Source organism: Empidonax traillii, unplaced genomic scaffold, assembly GCF_003031625.1.
Source record: "Empidonax traillii isolate 1590-97213 ecotype Southwest subspecies unplaced genomic scaffold, ASM303162v1 scaffold100:size1405979, whole genome shotgun sequence".
NCBI lineage: Eukaryota > Metazoa > Chordata > Aves > Passeriformes > Tyrannidae > Empidonax > Empidonax traillii.
Window position 1 is genome coordinate 1190828 of NW_020955293.1, and position 19066 is coordinate 1209893.

At 39.4% G+C, this 19066-nt stretch overlaps 1 protein-coding gene across 2 annotated transcripts in view; it reads right to left on the reverse strand.

Moving 5' to 3' along the window:
* Positions 1–19066, reverse strand: part of ARHGAP28 (Rho GTPase activating protein 28) — a 74005-nt gene that overhangs the window by 46193 nt on the left and 8746 nt on the right. The window contains exon 1 of one of the 2 annotated variants that reach the window (XM_027882068.1): positions 2126–2268. The exons of the other annotated variant lie outside the window; for it this stretch is intronic. The gene's annotated coding sequence lies outside the window, so the exon portion shown is untranslated. Of the gene's footprint in view, positions 1–2125; positions 2269–19066 lie in introns of those variants that run through there. 2 annotated transcript variants of the gene reach the window in all.

Genomic DNA, 19066 nt, shown 5'->3' on the forward strand with positions numbered 1-19066 from the left:
AAATAATGCATTTGAAGAGACTTTCTAGTAAGAAGTAATTAAAAGAGTTGAAGAAAATACAGTATTTCTTAGAGTTGCTAAGTTAATTTCATTAGAATTTGATCATCATCTTAGACCAGCATCAACACTAGACAGATCTACGCTTGTGTGCCATGCAGAGATTTCTGAATTAGGAATCACTTTTAATTTTACTGCAAGGCCCTGCCTGAAAAATCCCTAACATCTAATTGTGAGCTGCCTTTTTGTGGCATGTACAGGTGATCAAATAGGAGAAAACCCAGTGATGGGAGATCCCTCAGAATTCTTCCATTCATATGAAAAAATAGTCACAAAACCAGAAAAAGCAGCTTGGACAATCATTTATGCCAGTAAGCCCTGTCTCCCATTCTGACAGAACACAGCTGGGACTTGCAATGACATTGTATTCCATAAAGAAACTCTACTGGTGCTATGAGTATAACTTTCTAGTAGAGTTCTTAGTAATCCCACTGATTTTATTATCTTTTCTAAACAAATCAATCAAGAATCCAGAGAGCAAAAGCCAAATCTCTGGGGATATTAGCTGCCTAGACTTCCTTTCAGTGAGACTTCATGTTTGACAAGGGAAGAAGAAAGTAGATGCTCTTTCATCCTGATCAAAGTCAATTAAAATCTATTATATACTTATAATTTGGCCCACGATCATCGCTTTGTGCTGCTCTGCAGCATCTCATGCCATTTCAGACTTCCCTTTGATCCCCAGAATAGGCCTCATGCTGCCCCTACAGAGGGAATAAGAGGGTAAGAAATCCTTGGAAAGTTTTCCCCAAGGCAAGGAGTATTCTTTCTGCTGATGGTCATGACCCCAGCTCATAATGTTTTGCTGCAGGGGGACTTTGGAACCGGAAAGGTTGAGCTGGCCATTTCACTGTGTGTGCAAACTGTCACAGAGCAACAACAGCTAAAAGAAACTCCTCAAACACTCCTGATGTTTATTCTGAAGGTGCAGAGCTGTAAGCATCATGCCAGCCAGCCAGCAGGAGAGAAATCCCCTGGAATCCCTCTGCAATGGATGAGAGAGCCTGTTTTGAGTGCTAGGTTGATGGTCTATTGTTTTCATTTATTTAGACTACATAAACATGCTTCCAGTTTCCTCAGAACTATGGGGTCAAGTCCTAGTTTCCAGCTCCCTTGAATTTCTCCAGTTTTCATTACTGGGTAAACAGTTTTAGCTGCTGTTCCCTACCAGTCCCTTGCTGCCCTGTTTTTTTTACCTAATTACGTTGTAAGCACTTTCAAATTGAAAGTAGCCATTAGAAAGAGCCCACACTACCTGCAAATCCCTGTCTCCAAAATGTACAGGACCAAGCCAGATTTGAAAAAAATTTGAAAAATGAGGATTAGGATAATGTGTTTGTGAATGTAGAAGCCCTTTAGATAATTTAGCCCTGTAATCTTGATGAACGCATCACTTCAATTGTCAGACCTGGCTTTTCTCCCATGGAGTAAGTCCTAAGTTTCTGCTTTCCATACAGCTAGATTTGTATAAAGCTCTACTTGTGCATGCTAGAATCGGGCCATGACACTGAGCTGAAATACATGTAATTGCCATAAACATCCATATGATCAGAAGGCAAAAACTGAAAAAGACAAAATTTTTGACCCCAAATCAAGTGAAAGGAAAAATGGGAAAAATTGTGAATAATCCAATTTGAAGCAAAGATTTTTCTCCCTCTGTAATATTATTCCAGTGGAACACATTTTTAAGCAGAATAATTGGTGAGAAAAACATTGCATTATAACAGAGTATAACTTTCCAGAAGCATACCTTATTAATAAAACCCTAGAAGAGTTGATGTTAATAGATTCTTGAGACATATTTTCATACAGCTTTAGTCAACGCAAACCATGCATATGCCCACCCTGAAGTTGCCTATGCTTGCACTGTGTTCAGTTGTTTTTCTACAGTGGATCATTTTTTTTTTGTCCCCTCTTTCCTGCCTGGTAAAGCTGGAAAATTCCACTAGTGATAACTTTGACAGCTTGCTCCCCCTCCTGTTGCTCCTTGTTTAAGGAAACAAGAGGGAGGGAACAAGGTCTGGAAGGCTGAGAAGTTACTGATTTAGTAAATTTTATGAAGTCTTACCTCGGAGCAGAGTAGAGGCTTGGTGTTATCCTTAAAGAAGCAGAGCGGAGCCCTTCTTAAACACAACTTCTTCATGCTTCCAGTGGCAGTCAGTCCCTCCTCAGCCTATGATTGCATATTCTGGGAGTTATCTAACAGCCTGTGATAGGGTATTCTGCCTCTAGTCATACAAGGGCTGCAGGAACAAAGAGTGGTAGAGCTTCTGGCCCTTCTGGGAAACTGACACTGCTCCATCACTATTTAAAGAGCAGATGCGTTCAGGATAAATCCTCTTAGCATGTTTTCCTGTTTGTGTCAGAACTTAAACCTTTTATCCGTTTCCTAAGAGGAGAAATAAAAAAGTAATCAGCACTAAGCTGCGCTGTAATTCAGGAGAGTCCCTGTGGGGTGGCTCAGAAAAAGACTGAGCCAGTCTATCTGTTTTCTTCTAAAGAGAAATGAGACACTGCCAATAGCATAATGCAAAAAATCATAAATGGCCAGATGCAAATTAATGAGGAGCTCTTTCTGCATGGAGATGGCTGCTCTACCCATAAGAGAAGCACAGTGTGCAATGCCAGTGAGGAAGGAGACATCTGTTAAGAAATCAAGTATTTATGGGGAAGCCTTTCTTGCTTTTCTTACATTAGGATAACCAGTGGGGGATCTAGATGAATACTGAAAAAAACTATTCACCAGGTTTTATGAACTGTGGCCCAGAACTGGGTTGTGGCCACAAGATCGATAAAGATGTGATATTCAGGGATGGTTTTGAGCTGCAGCTGGGGGACGAGAAAACACACTGTGCAAAAAGTTCCCTACCACAGGCAGTAAACACTGTCAAAGGGGCCCCAAGAAATAACTCTTGAGCATGGAAAACATATGAGATGGTCAAACTTTACTCCCTCCCTCAAACCTTTGTTTATGCACTGAAATGCTTAAATGGGTCTGTCAAATTTACAGCATTCCTGTCATCATTCCTCTAGCCTGAAATACAGGAGGAAAAGCTGACTTTCTGGTAATAAGCATTTTAACATCCTTCACTTCCTCCAAAGACACGGCTAAAACCCTACAGCAGAATAGAGGGAAAAGAAAGCCTGTTATTTAACCAGAGAGAGAGAAAAAAAAAGACTGAAACAAAGGAGAGAGAAGGGAAAGGACTTCCTGAATCAGACACAGATTTCCTCGGGGGCAGAAAATAACAAAACCAGAAGTGGCTTGGTTTTACAGTTAATCGTGAAGATAAATTTGCTCTGTTTTAAACAGGACTTAATGCTACCTTTCTTCTAGTGAACTTTTACGACTGCATAGATCCTTGAAAATTTCGAAAACTTCTGGTAATTTACCACTTTCTGTACTTCTGTTTAGGGACTCGTAGGTCACACTTTAAAGGACAAACTGCAGGAAAGAGTGAGCATAGCTCAGGAATTTGGTAGTGGACTGTGGGGCTGTTCATGCTACAAATGTACAGATGCTCATCCAATATCATCCCCACTAAACACCTCTACAATGCTACCTCCTACAAGCATTCAGAGGCAACTCCGAGGCTGAATAGTTTTGAGGCTGCCTTCTCTGCCTCCGTCAAGGATGTCCTCTCCTTCTTTTTAGTGGTGATATACTGCCCCTGCTACTACTGTCCTTGAACTATTCCTGTATGAAGAAATGTAAGTTATTTTTACCTCATTCTAGGCTTTGTCAGAATAGTCATATAAATATAAATATAGTTTTTGGATTGCCTTTTCCCAAAGTTACTGTCTGATGGAATTTATACAAGCCTCGATAACAGTGACTTAGTTTTTCCTAGAGATTAAGGTGACATTTGGTTGCACTTTGTAAATATGAATTCTTCAACCCATGTCTCTTGCAGCTCACTGCCTGTGTGGTAGAGAAAAATGCTGTTGCAGAGGGAGAGGAAGATGCAGAGGTCGGCTCGCAGCAATTCACAATGAATGTGTCTTCCCTCTGGCTGCTGCCAGCAATTAAAACACTCCCTGTGTTTCAGTAAATGCTGGATCCTCTCATTTAACATGAAGTGTTGAACCAGGATGTGTGAACTAGGATGCTGCTTGCCACAGGCTTCTGTACAGCCAGTAGAAAGAAAGTCACATCCAAAGAGCAATTCAGCTCACCTACTAGTGAGAGGTCTCTCTTGCAGTCCATAAAGTGAGGGACTCATCAGAGAGCTATTAGATGCTGGAAGTGGAGAAGTGCTCACTGGGCACTGGGTACATCTAAAATTAAGGGAAGTGTGACTCTCTACCTCTAAGTGCAGGTCCTTGCACTTAAAGAAAATACTGTATTTTTGGAGGTAAAACACGTTTAACTACATTTTAAATAAGCCTTAGGTCAAAACTCTTGCCATTAAACTGTGTAAATACATTTAAACTTTTTTTTTTTTTTTCACATTCTTTCAGGATCAGCACAGTAATGAGCCTTAATCACATCTGTCCTATGAAAAATGAATAGTTATGAACTCATATACACAGGTGTCCCTCCAAAGCCAGTGGGGATTTGCATGACACAGAGATCTGTCTGCCCTGGCATCTTTATTCATATTTGAGTATTCTGTTTTATGGTTTTTACAAAAGTAACTCTGAAGTAATTCCACATGTGGGACATAATGATGAAATATTTCAGCCAATACACTGAATGTCATGCAGTTGATAAATACCGACACATGGCTTCATGCTATTCTTTTTCTAACATTAAATGTTATAACCAGTCATAAACAATTAGCTATGCAAATAACTGATTTTTTTCAGGGCTTTGGCTAAACCAGTAATTGAACAAAGTCTTCATTTAATCTCAAACTAAGCCATTTTCTTTTCCTATAGAAATTCAGAAAAACAATAAACAGTCTGATCTCAAGCTTTTGTTTAACTTTTCTGTTAAAAGTTAAACCCACAGAAATTAGGAAGAAAAACGTTCATTTAGAAGATATTGCAATGGAATATTTCAGCTTTTTCTAATTTTTGCCTGTTTCTTTCCTTGACTCAAAACATGCTCTGTAGATCGTTCTGATCAACACAAACCTAGTTTTTTCCCTTGAAAAAGAAATGTTCCCTTTTTTTTTCGGTCCCACTTCTAAATACAGTCTCCTTTTTTAACAGGTCACTGCAGCTGGGGAATAGCTTTAAGGACTTGTCTAACTGATGTCATATGGCAGGCATGAAAATAAAACTACAAGGAAGGAACCGGAATAATTAGCACTGGATTAATTATTCCACAGAAATTAAACTGGCATGATCATAACTATGTGGTGGTTTCTTCTGAAACATGACTGCTCTTTCCAGAGTCTCTATATATTGATCTATTCCAGCTGTAGTGAGCAAAAACCAGAGGCTCTTCTCCAAGCCGGATTTTACATTAACACTGTGATACATTTAGCACACATGCTCCAAATCTGGCTTGGTTTTTGTGGTATAAAAATGGCAATATCCTAAAGTCTAATAAGTGATGTATTTGAAAGCAACTATGTAGATAGGAAGAAAACAGTCACTCATGGCCAAGCAGTCCAGCCTTGACATCACCTCCTCAGATGACATGGAAGATAAAACCTCTTCAGAGATCTCTGAAGATCTTCTTCTTCTGTCTGGGCTTTGGCAGAGGATCTGTGAAATGTCCTACCTACATCCATGATTGATTAAGATTTAATTTGTGGTCTTAGCTCTGCCTAGAAGACGACTAATTTACAGAAGAGGGTTTTTTCAAAAGAAAATACTTAACCTCAAGACCGTTTAGATATAAAACCAGTCAGGCAAGAGAAGAGGGTTTACAGAGCATGACAAAAGAAGGATTGCAAAATGTGCAACAATGATCTATGAAAGCTGAGGAACAGAGAAACCCTTGCAATGCCTGCAGGAAGGGTTTTGTTTGGCAGAGCCGCTGTGCCTCCTCGCAGGAGCCCCACAGCAGACCGCTGAGCTGGGCTTCAGAAATACGCTGAGGCAGCATTCTTTATCTGTAGGAACGCTTGCTGTCGACTGCGAAGGTCACCTTGACAAATGAACTTGCCTGGTGGAAAAAAAGCCCTCCTCCACTGGTAAATTAGCAGGAAGGGACTGAGCTTGTTTTCCAGTGCCCATTGCGACATGGCCATATGTACACTGGAAACAGTGTGTGGAGCTGGGTGTGTGCCGGATCTGTGAACACCGAAGTTTTTTTCAGGTGGCTCTTTGGACACTATTTGTTGCCTTTATTTTCAGTCAAATTGCCAAAGGTGACTTTTGACAATATTCTACTATTAGACCCTCCAAAAAAAGCCTGTATTGCTTCTTGCATAATATCACAGACAAGCTGTTAGTTGGTTATCCTAATCACAAGGATTTACAGTACAATTCCCTAAGGAAGCCACATAGGGTCCCTTAGAGCCATCATTTCTTTCAAAACCAAACAAAGAAGGCCAAGAATAAAAAGATGGTAATATGAAAGAAGAATCACTGACTGACAATGAATAACAAACACTATCAGTCACATGGCAAGAAGATGAAGAAAATAATTACTTGCTAATATTGCTGATGTATTTTCACCTGGAAAGAAGGACCTGAGCTGACTGTCTCTAATGCTACTTTCGCCAGAACCAACTTCTGGCTTTTGCTCCTCTGCAACAACAGCCTGACAACAGAATCATAGAATATTTTGTGTTGGAAGGGACCTTAAAGAACATCTAGTTCCAACTGCCAATCATCTTCCAACTCTCAGCCATGAGTTCCAGTCATGCTTACTCCCTGAACCAGGTGTTGCCCTGAAGAGGCTTTTCTAGGTAAAGTTTGAATCACCCCTCAAAAGCAGTGAAATTCTGACCCTTAAAAGCAACCTTTTTTGCTGATCCTTCCCCATTTTTCTTTCTCTCATTCCAAACCATCTATCAAACTTGACTTTCTGCAACGTCTTCTGCTTGATGCTGCTCCACGTCTTTGATGCACAGGGAAATGTTAGGGGCAGGATTTCTGCAGTTTAAAATGATTGTCTGCCTCTCTACTCCAAAACAACAATATTCATAACATATGATGTGGGCTGAGGGTTCAAAGATTATTATAAAGAGTATAGAAAACCCAGAATGCATGACACCAAGGCCTGAAGTATTACTGCAGCTTGAGCAAAAACAGAGGAACATTGTCTAAACCCAAACAAAGTCAAGCAAGGGGTAAAAGCCCTGGCTTACTGATTGCCAAATGCAAGACATTTACTCTCCCTCCTCCCTTAGATGTGAACCAAGTACTTCTAAACTAACTACAGCTAAACCATTGTATCAGAGATATTTTTATATTAACAGATGTTCATCACAAATGTGACTTTTAAAGTAAATGCCAGATTCACATTTGGCCAGTAGATTTTATTTTAAGAACTGGAGTAAGTTTCTACCACATTTCTACTGGTCTATCAACCAATTCACTTCTGCTTAAAGGTGTGGTTTTAATTTGAACAAGATACCTTGCTAGTTTCACTCATTAGGTAATGCTAATTTAATCAACAATATTACTTGAGCAGGACTGTAAATCAAGACATTTGTTCCAGTAAAAGGACTTTTAAAAAGCCCTAACTAAATAGGCATTACATTTGAAAATTCTATTGGACACAAATAGACAAAGTAATAAAGAAATTTTTACTTTCTTTACGTAATGACTCTGAATATACTCAATGCCTTACAAATGGCCCATGTCCACAGTTCAGTCCTTTAAACAGAAACATACATAAGTCAAAGACATATCTGATTACCAATATTAGGTTAGTCTATAATTTTGTAATTATTTGACATGAAAGCAGAACTGGGCTTGGCAGTCAAGCAGAATTTGGGGTGCTTGTCTTGTACAATGCAGTGAAATAGAGGGTAAGAGAAAAAAAACTTCTAATAGCAAGTTTAAAAGAGGGAATCCATATTATTATTCCACTGTGAATCATCACAGATATTTCTAGATATAAAAGAAAAAAAAAAAGAAATTTGAAAGTATTAGCAAAAGGTTTAAAAAAAAAAGGCAGCAGCCTCCCTCTAAAAGTAAATGCAATGCTATTTACCATGCCGCAGGGCATTAAAAGAGTGACAGTAGCTGAGGCCACAGATCTCCCTTGCCTGGCTCCAACTCAGAGACCTAGTGCCCACCATGCTCAGCACTTGGCCTGCCCGGTGCAGCCAAAATCATGTCCATGCCACCTAAGGAACCAAGACCATCACTATTACTGCTGAAAGTGGTGTTTTGCCTTTCTTGTGCAGGTCTGAATGGCTGAAGGTAGTGGAGACAGAGGCCTGCCAAGGCACTTGAAGCTGCCTGGGAAATGGACAAACTCCTTGTCAAATGCAGATACCTTCAGAAGCCTAAATGAGGTTCCTGCTTGCTTTCAAGATCAAGACTTTTCTCATGATTTAGAAATCTCTGGCTGCACCAGCACTGTCCCAGCAAGATATACCCAGATCCATGGTTTTCATGAACAGAGATACACAGAGGAGCATTTCTTCAGAGCCATCACCTGCTCTTTGTATATAGCTTTTCTTTCCCAGTCCTCACACTTGATCAAACCCAGATGGGAGACCCGATGATGACATCAGCCATGTGACAATGTCGCAGGTTTCATGTAGTCCTGCAAGATCATATCCAGCAGTTATTTCCTTTTGCAGCAGCACTGTCTCCTGCATCAAAGCTCTTCAGCTCCTTGTTGTTTGTGTAACAGCTGGTACTGACCCCACAGCAGTGGTTTCACTGGCAGAGTTTTTTTGGCATTGGCAAAAAAAAGAAAATTGCTGATTATGACTACTAGAAAGTTCTGGATCAGAGAAAGGGAAAATCCAAGATATTTGATAAGAAATGGTGTTTCAAAAAGGCTTTCCTGGCAACACAGTAACAGCCTCCTTTGCCAGCTGTTGCAATCGCAGGCAGGGCTCTTCAGATGGTCTGATGGACAAGTGTTTCACATGACCCTGTAAGAGCTGAGAGGGCAACTTCTGTGTTACAATACATGAGTTATTAGCTTAGTGATGGGTTATGGCCCATGGGTTGTAAAATCTGTGAAATCTGACTATGTCACCCACACAGGACACACAAAAGCGCTATCTGATGAAGATGTCCCTTACTCCCCTGCCCTACCAACATCTGGCTGGGGGTTTGGGTAGAAAACATCTGCTAAGAAATTCCCTGAGACCATTTATTGATAGGGCTGCCATGCTGTGTCTAGTATTCTGGATCAATTCCAGCATACAGCAAGGTCTGTTTACAGAACATGCTCATGAAATTTCAGTCTGCTCTTTAGGCCACCTGTGCTTACTGCATTTGTTTCTGTGTGCTGTGAAAATGTTTGTTGTTACTATTTTTATTATTATTATTGTGATTATTATTGTTATTATGCACTGAGGTGTGAGTCAGAAGTAAAAGTTTCCTGGTCACTGTGCTTTGTACCAGCTACACTGAAAATTACTGTTTACCATCAAGACTCTGCAGCCCACCTGTGCCCATGCAGAGTACTGTGCTCCCTATCCATGTCCTGATTGCAGTTTAGGCAGAAAATGTCATTTTATACCCCTAAAACAGCTACATTTCAGAGATGGAATTGCTTCTTTTTCACTACATAAACTCAGAAAGTTAGGGATATAAGAAGAGCATAGCAATAACAACAAAAAGTCAGAGTCTTTCCCACATTCAATTACATGGCAATTTTAAAGCTGCTGTCTTGGGCCCTATGAGGCATAGTGCTCTGCTCCAGTGAAAAATGATTTCTGGACTCAAAGGGTATGGACATATGTGGGGATATACAAGGCCATAATCTAATCAGTGATCCAGGACTCTACTTTGTCTTTTTCAGGCCCTAGGCCAATTTTATAACCAAGACAAAGAGGTTAATATTGCCTTTATCTTTGTTTTTTCTTTCTGGCTGGCTGTTTAGAGAATATAGCAGCTATTTGAAGACAGCTGGAGGTTTGCAGTGCTGGTAAAAATTTGTTATGGGGGAAATGGAAAGTCAGCAGGGGGTAGGTGAACAGGAGTAGTGTTCCTGGAGAGTGTTGTTTTCCACAGGGCTAAAAAGCTGGGTGCCTGCACTTCGGCACCACAGCTGATCAACCACAGGTGACAAACACACCCTGTGCACATGCACACAGCACCCCCACCCCCACCCCCCCCACGGAGCACAGGAGAGATCATAACACAGTATGTCTGTACACCTTGGGGATTTTTAAAGCATTAATGATCAGCTGATAAGGGAATTACGCAGCCTGACTCTGAAACTAAAACTTTCAGTACATTTGCTATGACTCTGCTTGCTTCACCCTTTTCTCACTACAGTCTTCAGACTGTATAAAATTTGGCTATAAAATTTGAAAATTTGCTTTGGAATTGTAATTTACAGCAGCTCTTCGCAAAGGTTCACTATTGGAAAGAGATGGAAGTTGAGTGCACAGAGGTTGCACATCATGTTGACAGCCACGTTCAGAGTTATTGACTTGAAATATTTCATGTAGTGTATGCTGTCAGACACACCACGAATCCTGGTTTACTAGGGATTTCTTTGATTTGATTTAACAGCTTATTGCCCCTTTGGAACATATGCTGACTATGCCTGAGAATTTATTACACACTCTCCCTTCTGCTCTATAGCTGAAGTTTTTCTTTTTCACAGGTTGAACAAAAGGAGTTTAGAATAACTCTAAGAAGGATCTCAGCTCAAGCAAAAATATTGTCCCCTGGAGTTTCCTCAGAGGCCAGTGGTCTCTACTGGAGTTTCCACAGTGGGGATCCAGTGGCCTAATCCTGCTTGGCACTGACTATTCAGAATAAAAAATATGGGGGTTGGAGTAGAGTGGAGAAGGAAAAATCTCAGAAGTGCCAGGGCTCAGAGCTGGAAACAGTTTTTTTCTACAAACCTGAGAAATTAAGCAAGGTCTGATTCCTTTGAGGTGCTCAGCACATTGGCCATGATCCAGTAAAGCACTTAAAGGTTAAGTGTGCTCTGGAGAGTGCCCTAGGGGATAGTCTGAGCACTAAGTACCGGGCAGGATCAAGCTCCAAATAGGGACCAAACATAAAACAGATGGCATTATGTTAGCTATGCCATATTAATAAGCTATTTGGTTTGCATTTTCATCTCTCTGTCCTTTTTTCCCCTTGCTTGCTTTGCCTTTTCTATAAAACAATCCATGTGTACCAGGAGAGGAGGGCAATGTACTGAAAGTGCCCCTTATCACCGTAGAGAGGTAAAACAAGTACAAGTACAGAGGTAAAGTACAGAGGTAAAACAAGAGCTGGGAAAGCTGCAGCTTGATTTTAACTTAAACTTAAATCAGCAATGCTTGGACAAGAACCATCAGGGGTTTGGAGCTGCTGAAAGAAGGAAAATGCTGACTGTCCTCTAATGAGCTCTCCAAACGTGCCTGCGTCAGAGGTTACTGCAATGCCTTGGGATTTTTGGGAGGATTGTGGTAAGTAGGATGGTTGAGCGGTAACAATGGAAGATAGCTCTCTGCCTGTTTATAAACTGGGTTCAAACTGAACTGGAGTAGTGCTCAGCACTCATGCATCCACTGAGGTCACCTGCCAGAGGGCAGTGGGAAGAAAATCAAACTCGAGTTGCTGCTTTGTTTTTTTTTTTAAACAAGCTCCTGGCTTTCCACTTTTTCCTTTCCAGCACAGTTACAACTATCTCCAGAACTTCCTCAGACCTATGATTTGTGCAGATGCCAGCTTTTACATGGACGTTTTTGAAACTGAGCGCTGCCTGACTGGAAGCAATTCTAACTGGAGACACTTTCCTACACAAAGCCGAGGTGGAACACGTGCCTCTACCTCTCTCTGCACTGCTGACTCTCAAGACAGAGCAATCTGGGCTCCAATCTGAGCCTCAGAGCCTGGATTGCCAGCTGGCTCCTAGGCAGGCTAGGGGTACTTCTGTGTAGGCTGAAGCCATCATTTTGTTGGAGCTCTGCATGCACGTGGGTTGTACAGTGAGACTTAGGAGGAAATTTCTGTGATCATTTTAGCATTCAGGGAACTGGAAAAGGAGCTGACAGAGGCGCCAGGCCTTTGCTTCCATGACAGCATTAATCTTCCCCTGGCCTTGGAGAGAAATTCTAGATGAACTTAACACATGTTCTCAAAGAGCTTTCCTTCTCAAAGTTATTCATGCTGTGGGTCCTGCACTGATAAATGATAATCCCAATGGATTGGCTGATGTAAATTAAACTTCACTCCATTATAATTTTAGTGAGGATGCCTGATGCTGTGTTGTTATTTAAGAAGCTGACAGATGACTACCCTGGCCTGGAACTTTTAAGAAACATGGATTTTCCTGTGTCAGAAGTTGGTGGTGGAAACAGGAGGAAGCACTAAGGAACCCTTATTTTAAATCTATGTATCATCCAAGAAAATTTCTTCCTTAGGTGTAGTTATGGAGTTCTTTTGGTCCAGGGAAAGGACTTTCAGATGAATATAATTTTAGGAATTAAGAAAAAAGTATTATTTCTACTGCTGGAAAAGTTCTTGGTTGACAACCAAGCTATGTTATCTGTCATGTTAAAGTTTAGTCCATGGCAAATGCAGCATAATTCAGAGTAATTCTGCCATGAAAGAAGTAAAAGCCCAGTTAAGTTATTTTTTATTTGCCGCATGCTAAGAGCAGGTTCCCAAACAGTTATAAAAGCTTACAGTGTAAGTCGCAGCTTATTCTGTCATTGCAACTTTCTTGTGATTCTGAGTCCTCATAGACTACTAGTGAATGAAAGTAGTTTGGACACAGCTGACTACCAGAAAAGCACCTATGAGCCTGGTTGGAATTTTACAATAACTTTTGATCAAACAAGGAACAAACTGAAACTAAGTCATTTTACATTTGTGAACTGCCTAGTCCTCTAAAGTTTCCTCCAGAAAATGTTCACATAGGTGCAGTTTTCACAGCTTCAGGAGGTACAGGAGTCTGTGGGCAGGTATTTTGTTTGGTTTTCCTACATTTTCTGTCCACACATTCACCACGGAACTACAGTTATGAAAACTGTCAGGGAAAGTTCTCTGGCTTCAATGTGACACTGAGGCAATGATGTGAGCTGGGAAATGGATCAGGAGAGCCCCAAAGTACCCTCTGGCACATCCTGCAGTCAAGCTTAGAAGTTGTCTGAGTTTTTTCTTCAAAAGCAACTGGACAATGCAACTAATTCCCCCAGGTGTCTATCTGTGACAAATATTTGTCAAAAATTTTATACAGAACATTTCTATTTGAGACAGAATATTAATAATAATAATAATGTGTGAATCAGGGCCAGCAAACACTGGAGGGAACACAGGGCAAGGGCTATTAAGAATAGGTTTATGATAAAGGTTGTGTCCAATGAAAATTAGACAACTACAGCAACTCAGAGAAGCCATAGAGCTGCTCTCATTTGTCTTGTTATTAGGGTTAAACTAGCCCATCCATCAAAAAGTGTTTGAAGTACTTAGAAATACAGAAAACCATAAAACTTCCTATGGTACAGACAGTACCAGTGTATAAGTCAAGGCTTTCTACTCAAGATATTATCTGATTGCTTTTTTCATGCCACATAAACTTATTTCATTTCTGTGAGGCAAACATTGGATCGTAGCATGAGGTCACAGCTAACTAAGAACCTACTCTCTTATCGTAATTCCCAAGGAAGCAGGACTTTCCTATTTACATATTGTATAGGATAGCAGTCAAAACTCAAATACAGTGTAGTAAATCATTTGATCTTACGCATTTCAAGGGTTGCATCACAGAAATGTACAGACTTGACCTTTCAAACAACTTCTCCCATCATATCTGGTATAAACGTGTATTTTCTTCCTTTGGGGAAACGCCTGGTGACATCAGGCTGTTTCAGTTACTTGTTTAGTTCTGAGCAGCAATTTCAACAATCCCTATTCAATATTCTAGTCACCAACTTTCTTTTCCACATAATCCAATCAGAGAACTTTTCAACAGCTTTGATTTCAACAAGTGCATGATTAAATCAGTAATTTAAATAAAGCACCACATCAAAACAAAACACTGAATTCAAGAATAAGCTTCAGCTAAAGAATTTTGCATGATCTTTCATCTACTTTCATCATGGTTTTAGTCTGTCTTTCACTTTACTACTTAGTAATGGAAAAGTGTATCTACTCAGCAAGATCTCTTCCAATGCTGTCAAACATTTCTCATTTTCAAACAATGACTGGCTAAGTTTTTGTCGACAGCAAGGCAAATGCAAAAAAACCCCTCATCTGCGTAGCAAAGGCATTTACATCAAAGCATGATTGTCACTAAAGTAGATCTTAGGTACGGCTTCTTTTTTACTTATGTACTTCTAATTTCCTTAACTAATTGCCACTTTATCCTTAAATTTTGAGTTTTCTTCTGAATTCCTTCAGGTTCTTTTGATGATTGAAAGTTTTCTCGGTTATGGTTCTGATTTGTGCTGTACTAGTTAATTTTATCTTTACATAAACTACGCATTCTGAAAATACAGATAGGATGACATAAATCTCCACCAATCTTTTTATCTCTGGCACCTAAAATTATATCTATATATATTTATATTCATTTGAATTGATGTCTGTAATCAAAATCAATTCAATGATTCATCTCTAGAAGGTGCAACATCAACTGCAAAGACCAAAATACCTTCCCCATTCTTAAAATCCACAGGAATTATTCCAAAACCACAGAAGACCAACTCATCAAAAGTTAAAACTAATACCAAAAGCACAGAGAATGTCACCAGTAGAGGAAAAAAAATCCCACAGCTTCATACTTACAGAATTCCTTAAAATATATCTGTTTCTTTTCAGCTGCTGGCCAGAGGATTGCTGTGCATGAGGCAGACACAAACAGTACGTCCTTTGTTACCTGTTTACAAGGCTATTTGAAGTCTGTTAAAGAGCAAACTTCTGAGCAGATACATAATGACAAAATAAGATGAAGGAAAAACCACATACATGATTTTGAGTCAGCTCTTCTGCTTTCTGCACAGCAATTCCTATGAAGATTGCAATGCAGAATATTTTTTTCCTGTTAGTATTGCTCACTTGGAGTTTTTATAGCTGCTTGGAGATCTGCTTCATTGTATTTGATTTCAGCTAATCAAGCATACAAATGAACAGGAATCCAGACACACAGCACCGTAAAAAACACAGAAGGAAGTTTTTTCAAACAAAATCCCTTTATTTTTCAGTGGTTCCAGTGATGCAATCAGAATAGGAAGGAAAGTCTGTGTTGCTTCATTGTTTTGCTTGGATTTTGGGGTCCAGTGCTAACTTGTGATAATATTTCCATTTGTAAGTATATTTCTCTGAGGGCAATCCAAAAAAGTGACTGTGATGAATCTAAAGGGAAAAAATATCTCACTGAACTTGCTAAATTTTTCCATCATGAGTGACTGTTACAGAATTGCCCCACTCAATTATCTTTTCTGTGTAGTTCAGTAGCTTTTGGCTAAGTTTATTGTTTTTTATCGAAGTCCAATAAATTCACAAAGTGGATTCAATAGAAATGTAATTACAGAGAAATTCAATAACTGATTCATACCCATATGGAGTTTAAGAGTTTCTAAACAAGAGAATAGAGTCAATAAGATAAGTGACCAAAAAGAAGTACTGCAACATGTATCAAAGATACAGTTGGTTGCAGGGTACTGACACAGGATACGTAGATCTTTAGAGGCAAGCCCAAAGCCTACTGTCACCAGGAATTTTAATCTGACCTTAATTGTGATGAGATGTCAATTACCCCAAAGATTCAACTCCATAGCCTCCACAGTTCAACAGTCTAAACTAAACATATCCTCTCTACAGATGTGACTTATCTGATTGGTCCATCACACCACGTAACTCTAAACAGGATTTTCCAGGTGTCATGTACAGAGCACTGTATTGTCTCTACGGCTTTAGGTAGCATGGTTTAAGTGTGAGAAAGGGTAATGGTGGTAGAAATGTTAGGTTAAGCAAACAGGATTTTTCGTTATGTCTCCGATACTTAAAATGCAGCAGTCTTGCAAAATGAGCAAACTCTTTTCATCAAATGTAAAATTGATATTAAAGATTAAGAAGTTTCCTCCCCTTCTGTATGAATATGTCACTGCTCTCACTGTACATAACCATGTGTTGTTCATTGTTTATCCCTGAGACCTACTCATTGCGTTCAAGTGATCTTCAGAAGATGATAAATTTGGTCTGCTATAACCACATTATAGGGTATTAGTCATTTTATAGGTAGTTAGAAATGATAGAAAAGTGGTATTAAGTTTTTAACTAAATACAGATCATAGAAAAGTACAGAAAAATAAATACTGAGCTTATTATCTTCAGCTATGCCAATTGCTTAAGTATACTGACGTCAGTGAATGTTTTAAGACCCTGTGAAGATGGCCAAAGCCATAAATGTGTGTTTTGTCTAAAGATACCAGAAATACTCTTTCTGCTTTATTTTCTGTTATTTTCTTTTCTGTTTCCGGTATCTGGTGCAAATTTCTGTTCTTAATTTCAAAGGCGAATGCTGTACTAATTTTAAATTTATTCAAAGTCTTCAAAGGTTGCCTATTAAATGTTATCACTACTGCTGTGTCCAGTGAATTCATGGGATAGGGCTGTCTGTGGGTTTTAGGGTAGCCCCACAGACATGTATCATGTCAGCGTTTGGGTCATTCTTGTTGTTGCACAGCCTGAGATCCCCTTTGGTTTGGATGAAATAAAAAATCTATCTCAGAGATGGAAACTCGTCACCAATAGACTCAAAAGAGGTAACTTTATCTAGCTGTCCACTCCACTGATATAATTAGGAATGCACTTTGTCAGCCTTTGAGGGTTTAACTACAGCTGGCTGGGTTCAAGGCAGTCTCAGAAACCAATCTGTTCTTAGTAACACCATCTCCTTCACAAAATTACAGACATACTTTCAGCAGATATACCCAGCTGACTGCTGAATGATGTTTTTCCACCCACTTTTGCAGTGGTCAATGTTTTTTTTCAGCGTAACTGAAGCTCTGGATTAATGCCACGAAATGATTCAGAAACCAAAGGCTGAACTGACAGCTCAAGAATAAAGGTTATAAACCTTATTTACAGTGTTTGAGTGTGGCTCAATTCAGCCTCTGAACATAATCATATTTCTGATCCAGCTGATGAGATTTAATTAGAAAAGGTATTCTAATGGACATTCAGATGCTAACTGGCCTAACTATTGTTTAAGAAACAGAAGATATTTTAAGCTCATTTCTCCTGGAAAATCAGAACTCTATTCTTCAGATGGATTAGCTAAGCTAGAGGGAAAAAAATCTAACCTAATAAAAGTTTAAAATGTTCTTTCAATTTATTCATCAGAATTAGATCTGGATCCCTGCTGTACCCTTAATTATTCTACTGGAGTCTGCAGGCATTCAGATGATGAATACTTTAATAGTGTTGTCAATAAACTTTTCTAAGTGAATTTCATAAGCACCACACCTTTTTCATGGGCTTTGCTCTGGTAGGAATCTGATTTACACAAATGAACAAGGTTAATAGACAAATGAACTATGGTTCAGGTAACTTGTGTGAAGCTTCCCCTCCAGACTGCAAAGTATTTGAGAAAAGTGCACTGTAACTTTATACCTGTTTACGCCCCTAGACCTGAAAATACCCAGCCTAACCTATTAATCAGCAGAGTGGCCTGCTCAGAAAAACACATACCCTTTTTTCTTTTTTTCCTTATCAGTCCTGAAGCATTAGTCCAAACACTTTGAATTCCAGCCTTCAAGTTTTCACCTCCAGCCTTGTCAGTGGACTGGACACAGGCTCCCCGGGGCCAGAAGCCCTATAGCTGTGGTAGTGAGTCACTGTGACTACTTGTTGGCTTGGGCAAAATTCTGTACTAATGTAGCTGTACAGCTCCTGGACACAGGCAGAGGGAGGTCAGATTTTCTTGCAGCCACCCTATAAAAGTATATTCTGAATTCCTGTGTGCAATCATTATGCGGTAATCGTGAAATTCACTAAAGCCACAAAATTAACTCCCTTGCTGTTAAAACCATATGATGTCAGACTGAATCTTTTTTGGGTTTAGGTTTTTTCTCATTGCTTTATTCAGTTTCTTTTTGCCTGTAATGCAGATTTTCAGTAGGTGTCTGAATACAGAAATCACAGTTGGGCCTTAAATACCAACAGTAGACAAATTATAGTGTCCTGTTTCTGAGAGCAACAAAAAAAAGACTGTGAAATAAAAAAGCAACACACATCTTTCTTGCTTCAGTAAGTCTCCATGTAAGTAGAAGAAGGTTAACTCTGAAAATTACAACTTCCTAAATCTTTTAGAATTCTTGATAGCACTAATGGTGTCAATTATTGACATCCTCATTATCCACATGAATTTCATACCCCATGTTTGAATCTGGAAAGAGAAAATGAGCCTCCAAGGACATCCTGTGACAGTAACGCCACTACAAATGAGCGATTACTTGAAACTAATGACTCATTGTTGCATGGCATGTACAGTAATTAACTACAGATTTACTTGTGTTCACTGTAGACTGAAGCAAGCTGATTTGGTTTGCACAGTCTTACTGCATTGCTGACTATGGTGCAGTTAACTTCAGGCCTTGCTTAGCAAAATCTTGTCAAACAAATTCAGTAGTTAAAAAAAGCTGTAAGAGACGGGGTCCAGTATGGATGAAATGCACTTTGACCACAAAAAATAGCTGCAGAATCAATGTACCTCCCCAAAATATGTGGCGTGCTTCCTAAATACAGAACATGGAGGTCTTATACGATGAAGAAGGTTCTTAAAAAAGTGATATAGTAGGTTCCCTTGTTTGTTTATTTTTAATTGCTGCTTTTTGTCACAGGCAAGAGATGGTTTGAACAAATATGCTTGAAGAAATTTCCAGTTAATATTTAACTTGTGGGATAAGTAATTCTAGTGTTTGCCATGTACTCTGTGAATTGTCAATGACGTGTGGGTAACTTAAGTTTCATCCTCCATCTATGGACCTGCATGTACTGTATACAAACACATAAATTA